The sequence below is a fragment of the Triturus cristatus genome, chromosome 5_2 (genome assembly GCF_964204655.1).
Source record: "Triturus cristatus chromosome 5_2, aTriCri1.1, whole genome shotgun sequence".
NCBI lineage: Eukaryota > Metazoa > Chordata > Amphibia > Caudata > Salamandridae > Triturus > Triturus cristatus.
The window spans coordinates 147,571,512-147,592,335 of NC_140588.1; positions in this window are offsets into that span (position 1 = coordinate 147,571,512).

Genomic DNA, 20,824 nt, shown 5'->3' on the forward strand with positions numbered 1-20,824 from the left:
ACCAGAACTATAACGTATTCGACGTCAGGCGATGTGTCAATTAGGCGAATAAGCGGTGGCGGATCCTTGACGAAGTAAGTTACACTGGTCTTGAGACTGCGGGATTTATATAGAGTACCTGTTGCAACCTTATCATATATACCACAGACATTCTATGGTAATAATATCCTGAAAACCTTTTGCACCGAGATTTAAAAGTAAACACGCAATATCTAGCATCTTAAAGACAAGAGGAAGTCACGGGGAAACTTACTGCACTAATTGTCTCATGTAGTGATGGGTTGGTCCATATACAAAAAAATCCACCGTGCACCCTGTATAAGATTGCCAACAAACAAGGAGCTACATTGATAATTGACATAGACAATAGTACAAATATAGGAGGAGCCGTTGAATGGTTGTGACGGAGTTTCCTTAATCGATTTATGAGAAAGGGGTACACGAGTCACATAAAGGCCACTGTGAAAACACGGCACCATCAGGATAAGGGTCAAAAAACAAAGGAAAAGAAAAATGAAATGAAACACAGCCCGAAAAGGTCCAATACTTTGAATAATTGAGAACATGGTTATACAGTGATACGTATCTCTTACAACATAATAGATATGGCTTTTGTAATAAATATTATCTGTCCCATATAGTGTGTGACTACAGAACGCCACTCTGACACACAATTCCTGCGTGATGCTAGGAAGCATCCACTAGTAGGTGAGAAACACTGCAATATTTAAAAAAAAACAAATAGTATAATTTTAATCTGGCAGAAAAATAAACAAAAATACATTTAGAATATTACGAAACTTCGGGAACAATTCACAGAGCACACTAAACCACTGCAAATTTGTAGACAAGATATTACAACAGCACATGTGTGTTTTGCAACCTCTAATTGTAATAAAATGTATGCGGTAAATGTGTTTCACAATGGAATTTGTTTTTTATAGGTATCACAGAATTTATTGACATGGATCACAGAGGGTGGTGAAAGAAATATACAGAGTGGCATGTACAGCTGATTAGGCAAAAAATGTTTACCAACATCATAATAGTGAGCACTTAGTCGGGTGGCGCACATACACTCAACACTACTATAGTGAATAAGAGCACGTTATAGGCACATGAGTAAAATGTTGCATATAACTATACACATATGTGTATACTCTCTCCTCTACCTCTTATAGAAAATCTACTGGAGCTCGAATACAAGAAGTGCAGGTGAGTGCATTAGGCCTCACTTTTGGTATGCATGAAGTATATGCGTAAAGACCAGGCAGGGACCTTAAATTAAGGAACAGAAATACAACGCCCTGACGAAGGCCCCAGACCCGATTGGGCTAGTAACGAGGGCCGAAACATGTTGGCACTTATATGAGGGTACATTTGAATAAAATTACGTTCAAAAGAACCCCAACATACGGTTTTTAATGGTACCACAAGTGCCCCAGAATAATCGAGTAGGGGTATACTTGTAGGTATTTTTATTTTATAAAAAATCTGGTTCTCTGCTTAACCAGTTACCAATTTATATAAGCACTCCCATTACATCTTTGGTCGAGTCCACCCAGATAGTATCATCTTATCTGGGTGTTGAGAAAACGCCTATGATGAAGCATGTCACTATTATGTGAGTGAGGCGTCTTCTTCAATATCTTTGATATTCCACCTGACATTGAAAACACCATAGGAATCTCTCAAAAAAAACTGTAGTCCTTGTGGGTCTACTTGTTGGCAACAGTTGCTTATAGTGATAAAAAAGTTTTGATTGGGAGAACGCAACTGGTTTGTTTATTCTCTCACTCACCTTGTGTGAAGAAAAAACACAATGTGTGAATGTCTGTGATTGCCTGCAGCTATATTCTGGATGCCTTGTGCCTCGGCATCCTCCGCTTCATCATCATCCTCCATTGGGTCCTGAAGTTGTAGGGTTCCATCCCAGGGCCCATTAGCCTGCACAAAAATGTTGTGCATTATTGCATAGACCGAGATAATCATGCAGACCATTAGGGGGAAGTAGAGTAATATACCCCCTGAAATATAAAGGCAGTGGAACCTAGCCTTCAGAAGTCCAAAGGTTTTTTTGTCGATATTCCGGATCTTGCTGAGAGCCGGGTAGAGGCCTTCTCCGGCTCAGTCATGGGGTGTGCATAGGGTGGATGCCATATCCCTGGTCAGCTGAAAGTAAAGCAAAAGAACAGCTGCCAATACTTTAGAAAACTGTTACTGATACATGGAAGCCAATGTGTTTTATGTGTAGTTACATTGTCATACATATTTCCAACATTGTTTTCCCAATAAGCGGCCTGGTACGATGTCAGGTGGACTTGGGTCCATCCAACACTGTCTCAGAACTGGGCCAGACAAACGTCCAGTCAGCAGTCCCGACCTCCTGATTAGGATGCGACCTAACACTGTTTGGTCGCATTCCGCCATTTCCCTATGGGAGCATGTATTATGAAGTGCATGATCCCATAGGGAAATGGGAGGTGATGTTAATCCCTACTACCTGTGGCAAGCACCTCAAGGTGCCTGCCACAGGGTGCAGGGATTAACAGGGGGGCACCATAGGTTGCAGAGGCAGGGGGCCCTACTAGGGGCCCACAAACACACTTTATGACAGGGTTTTCATGTTGGAAAGGCCGGCATGAAAACCCTGCCGGAAACAGTGCATCATAATCCCAAGGGGGGAAAGACCGCTGACTGGCTCTTTGAGCCCATCAGAAGCCAGCCAGAATGACCGGCTGGTTTAGTTTCCAACCACCAGCATTGTCTTGTGGTGGTCAAAAAGTAAACCGAGATGTGCTAGTCATGCATTTGCTGATAGGTTGACAATTTTCTCTTGTTATGTTATGTTATGTTAGCTGGTGTTTTATTGAGCGCTCAGCTACTCAAGCAGAGTGTCCTGGTGCTATCAGACCCATAACGGCAGAGCCCCGGAGAAATAGAGGAGACTTATTGGCCGAACAGCCACGTTTTGAGCTCCTTTCTGAACGACAGTAAGCTCTCACTCTTTCTTAAGGACAGTGGGAGGGCATTCCAGGCCCGGGGCGCAAGATATTTAAAAGACCGCCCACCGATCCGAGCACGCCTAATTGCCGGGACCGTGGTCAGAGACAATGACGCCGAACGCAAGGCTCTGGAAGGCAGGTGAAAACCAATTCTCTTCCTCAAATAGAGGGTACCAGCGCCATGGAGTGCCTTAAACGCCATGGTGAGAGCCTTAAACTCAATGCGTTTCTGAACTGGCAGCCAGTGAAGAGACTTCAGCAGTCCCGCAGCATGGGATTGATGGCCGAGGCCAAAGATTGTCCGTGCGGCTGAGTTCTGCACTACCTGCAAGCGTGAAAGAAGGTACTTCGGGAGACCCAGGTAGAGGATGTTAGCGTAGTCCAGCCTTGATCCTATCATAGCTTGCAGCGTGGTTTTCCTATGGGCAATAGATAGGAAAGGGAGGAATTTCCTTAGTTTTTCAGTATCCCAAAACACTGACCGACCAGGCTCAGAATCTGTGGCTTAAGAGTAAGACAAGTGTCCATCCTAACATCAAGATTCCTAGCCACCGAGGCCACAGCGGAAGGAGGAAACATATCCGCCGGCCACCAGGACTTCCAACAGGGATTCGGAGGACAGCCGAACAAAAGAACCTCAGATTTGTCCGAGTTGCATTTCAACTGATTAAGTTGCATTTCAACTGATTAAGATCAAGCAACACCAGCAGTGCCTTCCCTCCGGTGTCCTGGACCTCCTTAATGGCCTCCGCCACCTCCAGCAGTGCCGTTTCCGTGCTCATATTTGCACAGAAACCGGATTGGGTATAATGCAGAACACCGTGTGACTCAACAAAGTCTGAGAGAACGGACTGTACATGCTTTTCCGCCACCTTAGCCAAGACCGGGAGCAGAGAGATAGGCCGGTAATTAGCATGGATGGCGGGGTCCAGAGAGGGTTTCTTCAAAAGAGGAAGAACCAGCGCCTGTTTCCAGGCAAGCGGCACTATCCCTGTCTCCAATGAACGATTTAAAATCGGATTAACAATGAGGTTGATGACATATGCCACTTTGGCTAGAAACTTAGCGGGACAGGGGTCCAACGGAGATCCAGATTTCATTTTAGAAAGAAGTTCCAGTGAGGCTTGAGGCTCAATAGGAGGAAAGCTCGACAAACTGGGCAGTCCCGAGTCAGACACAAAGGAATGGGGTTCTGGATTAGACACTCCCCCTATCACAACAGATGGAAAAGTTGCCTGGATGCTTTTGATCTTGTTAGCAAAGAAGCCTGCCAGTTGCATAACCCAAGGTTCCGGAAAAGAGCACTTCGGAGTGAAGGAGGCTGGCGATGTGAATTCCTTCACAATCAGGAAGATTTCTTTGCTGGTGTTAGTGGCCTCCTCAATCCTTTGAGCAAAGTAGGCTTTCTTAGCCAGATACATTTCCTTGTGATAGGCCTTAGTGCAGCACCTATAGGCCTCCCTCAATGGTTCCAGATAGTTTGATCGCCATGCTCTTTCGGCCTTCTTGCAGAGCCGTCGACTGGTATTGAGCGCTGGCGTGAACCATGGGGCAGACGCTCGCGTAGAGTTCTTAGGAGTCCGCCCAGGCGGTGCCTATTCCCCCAAACACTGCGTGAGCCACGTTTGAAAGCGGACTAAGTCCTCCTCTATGTCACCCGTCGACAAACAGGGGTGAGTTAACAGATATTGTTCAATCATATCCGGTGTTACTCGATGGAGGGCACGGGACAACCGGGGCTGACACCCATTGTCTCTAATAGTCAGGGTGGTTTTATATTCTTGATATTAAAAGTCACTAGTAGGTGGTCAGACCACAACACGGGAAGGGGGGGAGCCACTGTAATAGGCATAGTGGAGAAAATTTGGTCCAATATATGCCCCTTGTTGTGAGTAGGAGACACTACATAGGGTGACAAGCCCAGTGGAGTAGTGATGTCTAAGACTTTGATGGTATCCGCAGCATCCGCTGCATCAAAATGAATGTTAAAATCGCCCAGAAGAATGAAGTGTTTAAACTGTACACTCATTGCCGAAATCACTGAGTCCAGCCCCTCGTGAAATGATCCAATAGGACCTGAGGGTCTGTAAACCAGCAGACCCGCGCAAGATTGGGCGGGTGAAAGTGTCAGACAAAATCACAATGCTTCTGCCCCAGGAATGTCTTCCGTAGGTACGATAGAGCACTCATAGCATCTAGCTATCACCAGAGCCACTCCCCCTCCTTTACCTGTGCACCGGTGTTTCCTCAGCATAAAGTAGTTAGAGGGCAGGGCATTAGCTACATCTGGACTTGAGGCTTCGCCAAGCCAGGTTTCCTTCAGGAACAGGCAGGCTTGATTAGATTCTGATAGGTAGTTAAACAGATCCAGAGCATGTTTGCTCGCAGACCGAGTGTTTAGAAGGGCGCAGCTGAAAAATCGTTCAGATGGTCCCCGCCCCACCGTCGGGATGACATAGTGCCCTGGCTCCGCGGGACCCTTCTCAGTCCATACTCTTCCATTACTCTGTGTTATAGCACATACTGAGCATGGGCTGATACATCATGACTGTGATGTAGATCCTGTTATTTTCTGTGAAGTCTATTTGGAGTAGCTCATGACCACTCATGTTATGTGCTCACACAACATGTGTAGACTTGCCAACTGTCGCACATATTTGGGTACTTGGTCCTCTGCAGGTAGATGTTGACATAGGAGATATGACTTACACTGGCACATGCACATGTCTATAGTTAACCACAGATGTGGATGTTGGGATACATGATGTGCCTGATGAACCATAGAAGGGGCATGTAGACACCCCCCCAACACCCTTCCTCCCTTACACACATGGATGCTATACTGTGTTTGGGCATGCAATGCATTGCTCTGTACAGTTCCACCACTAAATGGATGCCATAGTGGCTTGGTGTGTCTTGACATTGTTAACTTTTGGGTTTGCCTGACACATGTACCATGGTAAATGGTGCATGAATGAGCCAAACCTTTCTTACTTCTGTTCCTATCTGCGTCACCAGATACAGTCAGGGGTATTATTTAATCCATTTCTAACTGCTAGTGGGAGTATTGGGTATTAGAGTGTAGCTTACCTACAGGTAGGCCATTCCCATATTGTCCATTCTGTAATCAGTCATTGATGCAGTGCCTGAATATGTATGCATCATGCACACTGCCAGGGTATTTGGCCAGCACGTTGGTGAAGAGTCCCGATGGTCAACCAAGGCCTGGACATTTATGGAGTGGGTATGCTTCCAGTTTCTGTAGAGATGGGATGTGGCTGCAAGTGTTACCAGTTGCACATGTATGCAGTCCATGGTACCCAGCATGTGTGGGAACCCAACAATGGCATGAAATCCTTGTTTAGTTTCCAGTTGCAGTCCTTCGGTGTTGGGAAAGAGGATGTAGCAGGGTGTTAGGCAGGTGATGGCATCCAGAACGAAGGGAAGGAATGAGGTGAAAGATGGCTGTGAGATTCCAGCCACCATGGCAGCTGTGATCTGGAAGGACCCCAAGGTCAGCATGTGTAGTACCTCTATAAGCTTTACCTGTAGAGGGATGTTGGTAGCCTGGTCAGTTTTTGGCTGAAGGCTTGGGGCAATCATGTTTAGGTCTACAATGGACTGGCTCCTCAGCTGGTAATACGTGATTACCTCATCTCCCTGAGTCCTATTCAGGTGGTCCTTTGGCGATGTATGTGCTCCCCCTCTCCTGCGTTGCTTTTGTGGTGGTGAGGGTAGCGTGGGTGGCTGGGGTGGGGTGGGGTGGACGGTGGTGGTCATCTCCATGCGATTCCCATTAGCAAAATAACTACTTCTATGGTGTAGTTCTGGTTGCAAAACTGTCCTGTCCGGCTTCTCTTTATATAGCAAAGTCGATGCGTCATTTCCTGCAAATGGGTTTCACAGGAACAGGAATTTTGACATTACCGCACCATTGCGTCACTTCTGCAGCTGCTGCGTCACCTTCCAGAAATGTCATAAATATCCATGCGTTACTTTTATGCTTGAAATTACAACGGAACACCTATCTTGCATATATTAATACTTACGTGACAAAGGCAATTCCGATGCAGACTCTTTTTGTCGTACAATACCAAAAGTGACGCATCCTCAAAGATATGTCACCTTGTAAATAAGGAGCAGTGATTGCGCTGCCAAATGCGTTAAAAATGTTGAAACATTGGCGGTGCAAAGTCCTTGTAAATAAGCCCCACAGGGTTCCCAGTGTATTGCCATCACACCTGCTAAAACAGTTATTTCTACATAGTCACCTGTATGATAAATTTCACGAGTACTGTATTATAGTCCAATTAAACTACTGTTGTAGTGCTACCAGGTACGAGAGATAAATGGTATTAAACTTATTAAAATCACTGCAAATTCATCAGGGGATGAGTGTATGCCCATACAGTTTTAGTGTCACGACTGATGAATATTTGTTTTGCTTTGGAATCGAGGTTCTCGTTGAAGTTCTGATTGTTATAGTAGCTTGCAATATAGTTTTGCCACCAGAGAGGAGAGAAGCAAACAGAATTAATATATTGAAAAAAATGTGAAGGAACCTGCCTGCTAAAAAACGATCAATTTCGATTGCATCTGCAATTTTTCTAGGCCTTCCTTTTTTCGTGAATCTTTCAGAGTGTGTCGGGTCCATCACACTGAATGTTCATACAAACAGATCCCACAAATTTATTTTTGCATGCAAGCTGTCTTAGCAATTTTCAAGTTTGAATTGTTATTGGGAGTCGAGTTCTCAGCCTCTTCGCCGCAAATCCTATCTGTGCTTTTTCCATTTCAGCACTGCAACAGAGCAATATAATTCAGCACAGAACTCCCTTTCCAGATTCAATTTATTTTCACCCCTCCCAAGAGACAGTCTCTAAATGCAATATATCCTGTGCACTGGGGAACCGTGTGCGGGTTAGTTTATTTTGATCCGGGGCTCCCGCATTACTGTTATAAAGAAGAAAATATTATTCAGATTATTTTTAATTTTTTAAGCCTGCTGTAGCATCTCTACTTTGCACATTTATTGCTTAACTTTCGATTTGTTGCTTGAGGACAGAGAGCTGTAAGTCTCTGTTTTAAATAGTGTCTGCTTGAAGAGCATGTAGTGTGAAGATGGTGAGAGAGCCACAAGTTTGAGAATAAGACAAGCTCAGTTTTGGTGCAAGTACTAAGGGGCAGATTTATGAGCCCCTTGCGCCACTTTTGCGTCACTTTTAACATGGGAAAAGGGACGCAAAAGTGGCGCAAGGGGCTCATAAATCTGCCCCTAAGAACATTTAGGGGCTTATTTACAAGCCCCTTGCACCGCTGGTGCATCACTTTTAATATGGGAAAAAGTGACGTACCAGGGGAGCAAGGGGGCTTGTAAATAGGCCCCTTAATTTTGTAGTTGCTGTAATCTTAAATTAAAAGTTTCATTTAGTAGTTTATCTCTATCAATATGTGTCAAATACACCTAGCAAATGAAACAACATTGTAGAGAACCAGTTTAAACGTTTTAATTTAGGACCCTAGCAATCTGTGACAAAAAAAGATTAGAATTCAAGTGGACCCTTCACAGGTGATTGCAAGACCTCAATATAAGAGACCCAGCATAGTTTAACATTTTCTACAAATCTTATCAGATTTCAATATGAAAATGTGGTGATATTTGTCCATGTTACTGCCACTCATCTACCATAGAAGGGCATACTCTGTTGATGCAGAAAATGCATACAGCCCGCGCCATTACTCATGCACTTGGCAATGGAGGAACATAAAATACATCTGCTTTGCTGGTTGGCAAATGAGTCCTCCTCTGGTAATCAACCCAACTAGCCACAGTATTGCACTTCCACAACAAAATGTAATGTATGGAAGCAACAAAATTCAGGGCCTCATTTATGAAAAGTGACGCATCACTGCGTGAAAACAGTGATGCGCCACTTTTCACTGCGCCCTCCCTGCGACTCCAGTGATGCGTCATATTTACAGTATGACGCATCATGTCGCAAGGAGTCACAGATACGTCAGTATTTCTGACGTATCTGTAGGCGCAAAAGTGACGCATCGCTGGAGTGTGTCACAAAAGTGACGCAACTCCAGCAATGTGTCCTTTCACATGGGGCAAGCCCCATGTGAAAGGGCCTGCGTCAGTCTTACGCCTGCCTTGAGGCAGGCGCAAGAAATTGACGCATTTGCACCCTAGAAGTGGCGCAGTGAAATCTCGTAGATTTCACTGCGTCACTTCTACGACCCTTTGTTGCGTCAAAACGCCCCCCTTGCATACATTATACCTGGCGCAGGTATAATGTGGCGCAGGGGTTTACAAAGTGACGCATCTACCTAGATGCGTCACTTTGTAAATATGGCGCAACATGGCACATGTTTTACGCCACTGGTGCGTCACAAAAAGTGACGCACCGGCGGCGCAAAAGTGACGCAGGGGCTCATAAATGAGCTCCTCAATATTTTATTTCATTAAGATCTCAGTTTATTCAATATGCTATCTACACAAACACCAATGGTTTTCACCTGGTTTGCTTCAGGGTGTATGTAACAATCAGGACAATTTGTTTTTAGCACCCTCTATCCTTGAAGCTGACTACTTTCAAATCAAGAGAATCTACCTAGGCTTTACGCCCGGGTTATCCCAATACTTACAAAAGCTCTTGTAATTACTGAACAAGACACTATCCTTGATACCCGGAAAGAGTGGGGAATGCTCCACGAAGACCTAATTCTAGCATTGTCTGATATCCTCTTCTCAATTCAGCAAGGACCTAACAGACGCCCTTATTCCCCCACGTGGTATAATCCCACATGCCGGAAGGCCAAATCGGATCTTCTGGACGCAATGAAAAAGGGCATGGGGATTGAGGTTGTCCGGGCTAGGCGATCGGCATACAAACGTCTGATCGGTCTCGCAAAAAAGGAATGGGAGCATAACAAATGGGAGAATCTGAAAACTACCTTGGCACGAGGAGAATCTCGTACATTTTGGCGTCTCGTGAATACAGGGTCAGAATCACAGTCCGATGCAATTGAGCCAAATATTTCATCCATTGTTTGGCAAAATCATTTTAAATCTCTATATAGCTCACCTGATGGTGCCATTCCAAACTTAATTAATTTTAATAATGCCGAACTAAAAGGGCCTCCATTTACAATAATGGAGGTACAAGAGGCAATAGATAGGTTAGCATCTGGTAAGGCACCCGGCTTAGACGGTCTGCCCGGTGACCTATTTAAACAAGAACCAGCTGTTTGGGCTCCATATTTACTGAGCTTATTTAATTCTATTTTGGGTGGTATGGAGGTTCCAAATACTTGGTTGGGCGCAGAGATTGTCCCAATATTTAAAAAGGGATCTCCTCTGCTCCCATCCAATTATAGACCTATTAGTTTAATAGATGTTCCTCAAAAATTGTTTGGTAGACTGTTATTGAACCGTCTCCAGGCCTGGATTGCAGAGCGGGAAATATTGAGCCCATATCAAGCTGGGTTCAGAGAGGGTGCCTCAACCATAGATCAGATCTTCCGATTTAACCTTTTATACTGGAAGACGGCGCTAATAGGTAGAGGCACCCTGTATACGGTTTTTGTGGACCTACGAGCAGCGTTCGACTTGGTACCTAGGGACAAATTATGGACAGTATTAAAAGATCTAGATGTCCCGGTTGACATCTTATCAATGTTGATGAGATTGCACCAGGGCAATTTTGCTAAGGTGAGGTGCGGCAGAGGGGGAGCCCTTTCGGATGGCTTTCCCGTGGACACAGGGGTCAGACAGGGCTGTGTACTCGCACCGACCCTGTTTTGCCTCTTTGTGGACGGGGTTATAGACTTCCTGACAGGGTTAAGCAATATTCATGCCCCAATGCTGAATGGCAGCAGGGTACCCGCAATTATGTTTGCGGATAATACCCTGCTGCTTTCCAAATCCCCAATGGGCCTTCAGAGGGTCTTGGACGGGTTTATGAACTTTTGTGAGCGGCGTGGTTTGGAAGTGAACACGACTAAAACCAAGTTCATGATTTTCAACCCACCCCCCACAACCCGCCCTAACCCTATGATAGGACCCACTAGATTAGATAGGGTTTTTACTTTTGAATATCTGGGAGTAACCCTAAATCAATCTCTGACTTGGGACTCGCATATAACGAAGGCAAATCTGAAACTTGCCCAGTTATCAGGTGGCATATCCCGGATGATATCTAGGTCCTCGTATAAGCCATTAGGCCCACCTCTCCACATTTATAAAACCCAGGCAAGAGGGGCAGTAACTTACGGGGGCGAGATATGGGGGCATATAGCGTGCCCGAAATTACAGACAACTGAGAATAATTTCATTAGGCAATTGGCTGCACTACCATCTAGTAACCCACTCCTCCCGCTAAGACTTGACCTCGGCCTAAGATCAATTACTGAGGAGTTGGGACTTAAACTCTTGACTTACTGGCGCAGAATATGGAGCTCATTGGAGCTTTCAAGCTATAGAGCAGAACTTTAAGAAATGTTGCGCCTTCCAAAAGTGCTACAAATATCTTGGTTTAAATATATCAAGTACACTTTTGAAACGATGGGGAGATCGGACCTGTGGCTTGACCCGTTGAGAGCTTGTCCTAGGATCTCTCGTAGATCCCTAGCGGAGGCATACTACGAGCACAAGCTACGGGTAGCAACCGAGCCCTTACGCCAGGACTCACTATCCAAACACTTCCTTGCTATCAAAGATCACTACTATTTGGAATCAGTCTTTGATGATGTGGGTCCACCACTAACACGGAAGTTGTATATGCAGTGGCGCTATGGAACTCTCCCCTTGAGGGCCCACACAGAACATTGGCATAAAATCCATACTATCCCAAATTGCCAAGTATGCCCCCTTTTGCGAGAAGATGAAGTACATGTTATTTTCTTTTGCCCTGCATACAATAACCCACAGAAATATTGGCTTGTCCCACTCCTTAGAAACCTAGGTTTTAGGGAACACCAACCCGCATATAGAATTTTAAAGTCAGATCTATCTGCCCCAACTGTATTTGCTGTAGCTAAATTTTTAACTGCGGAGTGGTTTATCCGTAACCGTTTTATTATGTCCAAATAATATTGCATCTTAAATTCTAAATGTTTTATATGAGCGGCACATGCAATTTTCTATTATTATCTTATGTGCAATGTTTAATTGATAATTGTATTCAGTTGCATTCTTTTATGGTCCATAGTGACCGAAATAAAGATTTGGAATGAAGCTGATACACATAGTTCTGGTCTCTGTATAATCTTGTCAGTACCATCATTTTTACATGATGTCAATTTTTAAGCCTCAAATTATTTTTTCCTTGCACATACATTGGCCCGTAATTATTAGGTGAAAGCCATAACATTTAATGGCATGTAGCTCTAACACCATCATGCCATGCAATTTGATCTGATCCTGTGCATGATAAGTCAATATCATTAAATAAGACAGTGTTGCAGATTAATTAGGAACAGGTTTGGGAATGCACCTCACCTCAATTACTAACATATATATTTTTTTGTATCATACACAATAACATAGTTTCAGATTTCAAATTGAAACCTCCAGGTAATACTGTAGGCCATATTAAATGAGATTTGTTTATTCCCGCCAGAGTAGTGCCTGTCACAAATGATTACATTCTATTTTGAATCCCTGCCTAGGAGTGGTATCCAATAAGCTGTACACAATTTGCCTCACTTAGTTGACTTATTATTTTCTCATAACTCACACTGTCCTTGATTAGCACCACGTCCTCATCCTCTGGTTTTATTATCTTGGATTGATCTTCATTCTGTATTTTGTAGATTACAATTCTTATTTCCATATTTTAAAATCAGCATTTAGGCTTTCACCGCTGCATTGTTTGACATTATTTAATACCACGGATAAATAGACTTGGAATGCAGTTCAGGGCTTTATTTACAAGAAGTGATGCAACACTGTGCTGCGTCAGCAATGTGTCAAAATGACTTACGGCATACTATGGCATTTTTAAACGCCATGGATGCACCATATTTCTCGTATGGCGCACTATGGCTTAAGCTTCAGACTATTAGAAAAAAAATGACGCCGGAGTGGGTGTTATGGTGCAGAAAAAACTGGCATATCAGCCGCTAAAGTGACGTTAGGTAGATTTGCATCACATAACGAGATCCAAATCACCTTAGTGTTACTTTTCAGTGTGTGTAACTGGAAAAGAAGTATAAAAAATGTTGCAAAAATAAATAAATGGCACACTTCACAGAAGGCAGTTATGGAGCAGACAGTAGAGACCAGCAGCCAGGAGAACAACCCCAACACCAGCACCATACAGGATGTCCAGATTGACTCCCGGGGGAAGAAGAAGAGAAAGTGCAACATGAGTGAGGAGGAGAATGAGATCCTGGTTACTGAGGTGACAGACCACCAACATTAGCTATTTGTCACCTCAAAATTGCAATAAGGAAAGAAAGAGGCCATTTGACAGACCATAGTGAACAAGGTAAACAGCGTGGGACAAGTGGAGAGGACAGTAACCACCTTGAAAATACGCAAGCATGTAATATAGCACAGAATGAAGGAGAAACTGGCCAACAACCTAAAGGCAGCAATGCAGAACAGTGGAGGAAGTCCAGGGAAACAGGAGGAGCTGAATGTCTTGGAGGAGCTGGTGGCAGCTGTCATCCCAGTGGAGTTGATGGCAGAAGTTCCAGGACAAAACAGTACAGCCCATGAGGAAGAACATGGCCCACAGGGTAAGTCGCAACAAGGGGCCATGTGGGCAAAAAGGTCATGTTGTGCCGTGCAGCTAGCTAAGTACCAGCGCTCTACTATGCTGTGTGCAGGACAAATATGTGGGTCAAGTACCATTAGGCATCACATAAATGTACGTCACACTGCCCAGTTACATGTTGCACACCTCACTCAAGCTTTGTCATGTTTCTCCCTTCCATGTGTGAAGTGCAGCACCAGTCCACGCTCACCTCAGTAAACTGGCACTTGTAGTCATATGTACAACACGAGTCACCAGAACTACAAGTCCCACAATGCCAAGCAAAAAACTTGGGCCCTCAGTTACAAGAGGCCTGTACTGCCCGACCCTCAATTTTAATGACACTCTGGTGGCACAGGCCTTCAATCATATCCATGAGGTGACATGAATGCAAGTGAAACACACCAGACGACCATGTGTGTTGAAACTAAAGATGGTGTGTGGCCCTGGTGGGCCTCTGATAGTGCAGTGCATTGTAGGCACTGGTTTAGCACGTACGACTGCCAGTGTGTGTGGATGGGGATACATTGCATAGGAAGGAGGTGAGAAGGCATATGTGTAAAGCAAGACAGTCTGATAAATACACATGCACTGCTGTGTGTGACTGTGTCACACTTGTGTCGTAGCTGGGAAGGGATGACAGAGAGGAGCCCATTGGGGCACTACATCCCACATGTGATGTGGGCCTGAGTGAAGATTTAGTACGTGGCAGGAGCGAGTCTAAAGGCAAAGGGTCTCACCATGCCACATATGTCAAAGTTGAATGGTGTGATACAGGTATCAGTCAAGGTATAGCAAGAACTAGTTTCCACCACAAAACTCTTGAGTCAGGGATGATAGGAGGCTGATATGGATGGGCCCAGTTGTGTGGCAAACCTGGGTATGGACATGTCATAAATTCTAGCACTGTTACCATGTGGGGTTCAAGTTGACCCAGAGCCCTCACAAACAGGTTGGCATGTCAGTTTATTGGATATGATCTTGCATAGTGTTGGTGTTGTAGGCACATGAAAGTCAATGAGGGATCTGGGTTCCATCTGTGTGTTGCAGTAAGTTGTGTCCCTGGCTCAAAATAAGAATAGCCAGAAGAGACATGTGCACGTACAAGTGAGGGGGCCGGAGTAAACAATGTGTGATATTCTGAAGATAAACTACTGTTGAAATGATGAACACGGGTGAGTGTCATTGCTAGCAATATACATAGTTTCACTGTGCCCATCCCCTCAGACTTGCTACCCTATGCTCACTGTCCAATAATATGGAGTCAACTGTGTGCGTTATGAACTCACATGAGTGTACGCCATTAGGAATACCATAATAAGAACATGCACTCACACATTTCTGCAGTGTATCAAGGTTGGAAGCTGTGTAGAGGTGTGCAGGATGTGTGTGAAATACAGAACCCCTAGCCACATGAATGCACAGTGTGCATGAAAGACAGCACAACAAGGCAGAGTGCAGTGGTGTACTGTGTGAAAAACAGACTGCAGGTGCATGACAAATTAATGTCCCAAGCCACAATACACTTTCACAGGAGTGAAGGGCTGAGTACTGTTCACATGGAATGCAGGCTCCCTGGGGAATAGGTGCAATGTGCATAGTAGTGTTTTGAACAATATGGGGGCATATTTACAAGCCCAGTGTGCTATAGATACTTCACTTTTAACGATGTTGTGGCCGTGCACTGGGCTCACCCCTATCTACAAGACCAAGTAAAGCCACCCTTTGTTGCTTTTTATGGCCTTGTAGATATGGAGTAAGGCAACACAGCGCAAGTCGCTGAGTTGCCAAACAATAAAATGGTGAGGTATGCCATGGGCCTTGCAGTGGGTGTTCCCGCGTAACATCCATGACATTTGACACATTCCTAGATTTACAATAAGCTGAAAACCTGGGAATGCATCAATATCCAATGCCTCCTCAGGGGAGGTGTAGGGGAGGCGAGGAGAAATGAGAAATAACATTATTTCTCCTCATTTTCACTGATTCCTATATGTGCTTCATTCAGCAGCACAAACAGAAAGAGGCACTTGCCTCCATATATTGTTTTTGTGCAGGATGGTGCCCCTTCCTGCACTAAAATATTGATCCCTACAATGCAGGCACCCTTGCACCATGGTGCAAAGGTGCCTGCATTTGTACAAGTCAGACATTTGTGCCCCAGCACTGTGGCAGAGGAAAGGAATGCTCCATATCTCATAGAAAAGGGGCATTCATGCCCTTTTCTTTTGGCGTAGGACAGCGCAGTAGGGAGGCTTGTGACCCTGCTCTGCACCAAAAACTTGTAAACGTGGCCCTTTGTGTCAACCTTTTAACTCATGTAAACAACTGCCATGGATCGACATAAATCTTTTCACTTCGAGAGGATGAAACACCAAATCCTGACCAGCTGCACGTCATGGAAGTGGAATCTGCTGAGGATGACAGACTGTCAACCCTTGACCAAACACCATATTTGAATAAATTGAATTCAAAAGAACCCCATTGATTTCATGATTTTATCTTATACCCCAGGTACCCTAGGAATAAAGTATAGAGTTGGGGTATACATGTAGGTATTTTTATTATATCACCCATCTGGTTCCCTGCATAACCAGTTGTTACTTTATATAAGAACTCCCATAACATCTTTGGTTGAGTCCGCCCAGGTAGTATCATCTTAGCTGAGTGTGGAAAGATGCCAATGATGAAGCATGTCACTATTAGTGAGTGAGGCGTTTTCTCCAATATCTTTGGATATTCCATCACGCAGAGTGGTTATGTATTAGGACATATTATTTGTTCAGGGATGACCCCGAAAAAAATGAGTTTTGAAAATCTGTATATCCCGTTGGGGAGAACAGAAAACAGCAGTTGCCTTTAGTGATAGTATAGTACCTGGGAGATTGCAACTGTGCTGCTTCTCTCACTCTCCCCTTATGAAAAAGAGTCTCCAGATGATCCACCTCTCACCCACCAAATACCATCTGCCGACCCACCTCAGTGCAGGACTCCGAGGTCCCCCAAATAGTCTTCCAATATCATGGGGTAGGAGTCCAGTGGGAGCTGGTAGATGAGGTGCGGGTGGGGATGAAGACTGTGGTGGGCACCCTAGAGGTAGTCCGTAGCTGCCTCGGTCCCAATAAGGACACCTCAGAGGCTATAAGAGGCACCTACCCTCTGCTCCATGGCTTGGAACAAACCCTGGATGACATCGCTGGTGTCATCAGACAGAGGCATGAGCAAATGCTCTGCCAAAGTGGCACCAGTTAGGATGTCAACCAGCTGGGGGAATTATGCAACATCCTGGAGTCCATGGAGCAGAAGCAGGACTCCTACATAGAAACAATGTGTGCCTACCACTGCGATGTTGCTGCTGTGCCTAAAACCCAGCAGGTTCTTCTCAGTGCTTTGCTGCCTTACTTGTTGGTGCAGGGAAATGCTGCTGGGAACAGGGGACTCACATCTTCAGCCCCTGATGTGTGTGTGTCTCTGTTGGCTCCAGGACCTTCAACACCACCCTCATAGGAGACACAACACACATCAGAGAAGAAAGATATGGATGACAACTCTTTGCAAAGAATATCTGCCTGGTAGCATATATCTGTGCCACATGGCCAGTTTCTCCAATGACCTATGCTTACAGCCATGCCAAGATATCTCTCACCAGGCACTGTCCTACATTTGCTTACCCACCTGTTGATCTTATCCATATGTGGACTGTCTATGTAGACTTGTTTTCCTAATGGCAATTTGATCCTCCTCCCCACTTGGACACTCCTCTTCTCAACTTCGGCCGAAAAGCGGCGATAATTTTATCGCCTAATTAGCAAGGTCACGCTAACGCGTGAAACCTTGCATTAGCGCACTAATTCCTAATGCCCAGCCTTGCATCTCTAATGAGATGCAAAGTGGGCGTTCCTGACCTGACATGACAGGAGAAATGCTAAGCGACATTTCTCCTATCATCAAGCCCCACGCTATGAAGCATAGCAGCAAGAAAAGTAGCGATAACCCCTGTTATAGCTACTTTCCTTACGCCTGCTTCAGGACTGATTTAGCCATGATATCCTATGGAAGGTGGATATCATGGCTAAATTTGTGGGGCCCTATCAACAAGCTAACGCCACATTGCTTGAGATTATCGCTGGGTTTCAAGCGATAATCTCACGTTAAGCAGTTAGCGTGAGGATTTTTATCGCTTTTGAGATAAGCGTTGCTAATAGCACGCTATCTCAGCGATAAAAATCCATGCTAGCCGGCGATAATTATCCTAGCGCTAAGTGCGCTTAGCGATAATTATCGCTGGTTGTTGCTGATATGCCCTGTAATTCTCTACAAAGCAGGGAACAGCTTTTTGGACGCAGCACCTTACAGGGAGCCCCGAGAATGTTGCATTTATCTTTTCAGGATAAAAATATGAACATTAAAGGGATTTTTTAAACAAATTATCGTACCTCAATGAGCCCTACCCTCTGGTTTGCTTTTTGATTGTTTTGTGGATTTGTACAGCCGCATACATGTCTTATTTAAGCCCAGTTCTGGGCAAACAATTCTTATGGGCTTTCTCTCCCCCTTCTAGTTTTGTTTGTACTTTGCAGTTGATTGTTCGTGATGTTTTTCCCTCCTTCACTTACAAATTAACACGGACACTTCCACTACTTTGGGAGAAAGCCCCGGAACGCTGAAAGGAAACAATTAGGGCTTTGAAAAACAAACGCCTCTCTGCGTGGCTTCCCGCCGGTGAGGGGCAAGGGAACATTTCACCAGGGCTAGGGACCCCCGTTGTCATGCGGGAATGTGCGAGAGACTTTCTTCACATTAGGAGGTGGGGGTGAAGGGGCCGCCGGCGCAGGGCGTGGTGCTCGGAGGAGATGTAGAGATAGAAAGTGGGGTCTGTGCCCCTTTCTGAAGCGGGCCCCCTTCTCTTCTTACTCACCTGGGATTTTTTTAAATGCGCAGTATGGAAATTAGCGAAGGCGTTCGTTTTATGCTTGCGTTGCAATATGATTTATATTCATGAAGCGCCTTTTTGACCCTCATACGATCGGCATGATTTATGTTTATTCCTTAATACATATGTGGTGTCTGAGAATTGTTGCGAAATATATTAGTGACTATGATTATCATTATTAATATTATTACTGCTATTATATTTATTTTTACTTTTAATTATATTTATCGTTATTCCCACCTATCGTCTGCCCAATATTTATTCGATCAATATATAATTAGTACCTGATGCTATTTATTCACAATATTTTTTTCACTGGTCTGTTCGATATGCGCGATGACCAAACATCTCGGGGCAGATTTATGTTTCCTGGCACATCCCTGCAAATCAGCAGGGATGCGCCAGGAAAGATGCGTCACGCAAGTTTACCCTTGCGCCACCACAGATGCACCGCATTTACAATGCAGCGCATCATGGCGCATGGATAAATAGATGCGTGACGCATCTGATGGCATAAGTACGGCGCATTGCTGGAGTCGTGTCGCAAGCACGACGCAACTCCAGCAATGCTCAGGGGCTGCCCATACCGAACATGCTGCGTCATGCCTTACGCCTGCTTCAAGCAGGCGCAGGGTTTTGACGCAGCAGCGTCGGAAAAGTGACTCAGTGAAATCTTTAGATTTCACTGCGTCACTTTTCCGAGGCTTTTTCTGATGGACCGCCCAACCTGCATACATTAAACCTGACGCAGGTTTAATGTAGCGCAGGGCTTTACAACGTGACGTATCTCCCTAGATGCGTCACGTTGTAAATAAGGCGCAACATGGCGCATGGTTTACGCCGCCGCTGCGTCACAGAAGTGATGCAACGGCGGCGTAAACGTTTCGCAAGGGGCTTGTAAATCTGCCCCTGTGTATGTAGGAATTTTCAACAAACCACAAATACATTCATATTTGGCCGAAGCAACATTGCTGTCATTACAATCAAAATGTTCCTCATAAATAAAAATAGCCGCTTGGCGAACACAGTATCAGTAGCCATTTTGACAGATACCTGAAATGGTTGACTATCTTTGAGCTTTATCTCCACTTACAAAAAATCCATATAAATAGGCTCATATGGACACATTTGTGAGAAGACATGTTTAATAACCCCACTGAATTTCAGTGTAGAGGAGTAGTAATCTATCCACATGTTACTGCACAACGTGTACCAGAAACTTGGCTTTGAAATGGACTTAATTTGATGACATTAAAATATTGTTTTGCGGCAAATTGCAAGCTACATACAATTATGTTTATTTCTCCAGAACTCTCTTTTGCATGTTAAAGGCATTCTACATATTATTCTGCTTATCTGCAAATGGAAAATCTTTAGCATCTTTCAGCCTAATGCTGAAGGTGGATATTCTGTTATGCCTCCTATTGCAATTTTGTTTGTCTACTGGAATAATTGTTTGGAAAATAGTATACCCACAGGCCTCTATAGGAACATATCAGAACATACACAACATTCCACAAGTTTAGTTAGTTATGTTTTTAAAGGTGTCCTTTTTCTATTTCTTTAAAGAAACCTAAGAAAAGGTACTATTCAGACAGAATTCATAATGCTAAATGTGCAAATAAATAATTATATAAAATACTCAACGAATTTCGCAAACCAAATTGCCTGGTAGGAACTCATCCTGTTACTCAAAATTTCACAGACAAAGTAGCATATCATTACGGGGACAAAGCAGGCACGTTGGACTCATACTTAAAACAGAAACAAAGCACCAGCACTAACCCTTGTACAAAACAACAATCCAAGAATACCCTAAACCAGCCTCTCAGTTCCTTCCAACACATCTCACGTGATTAATTTATGGACCTGGTCAAAGCAAGCAGGACTGCCGGCAGCCCTTCTGACCCGTGTCCACCACAAACTTTCAAGACAATTCCTTCAACAACCTCTGCTGCCACTCCAGTAAGAAGAACCATCAATGATTCCTTAACTACTGGATATTTCCAGAAGAACTCAAAAAGTCACACATACGCCCTTTACTGAAGAAAACAAACTTGGACCAGCGGAACCCTGACAACTAAAGACCCATTACAAATGGACCTTTCCTGGGCAAACTG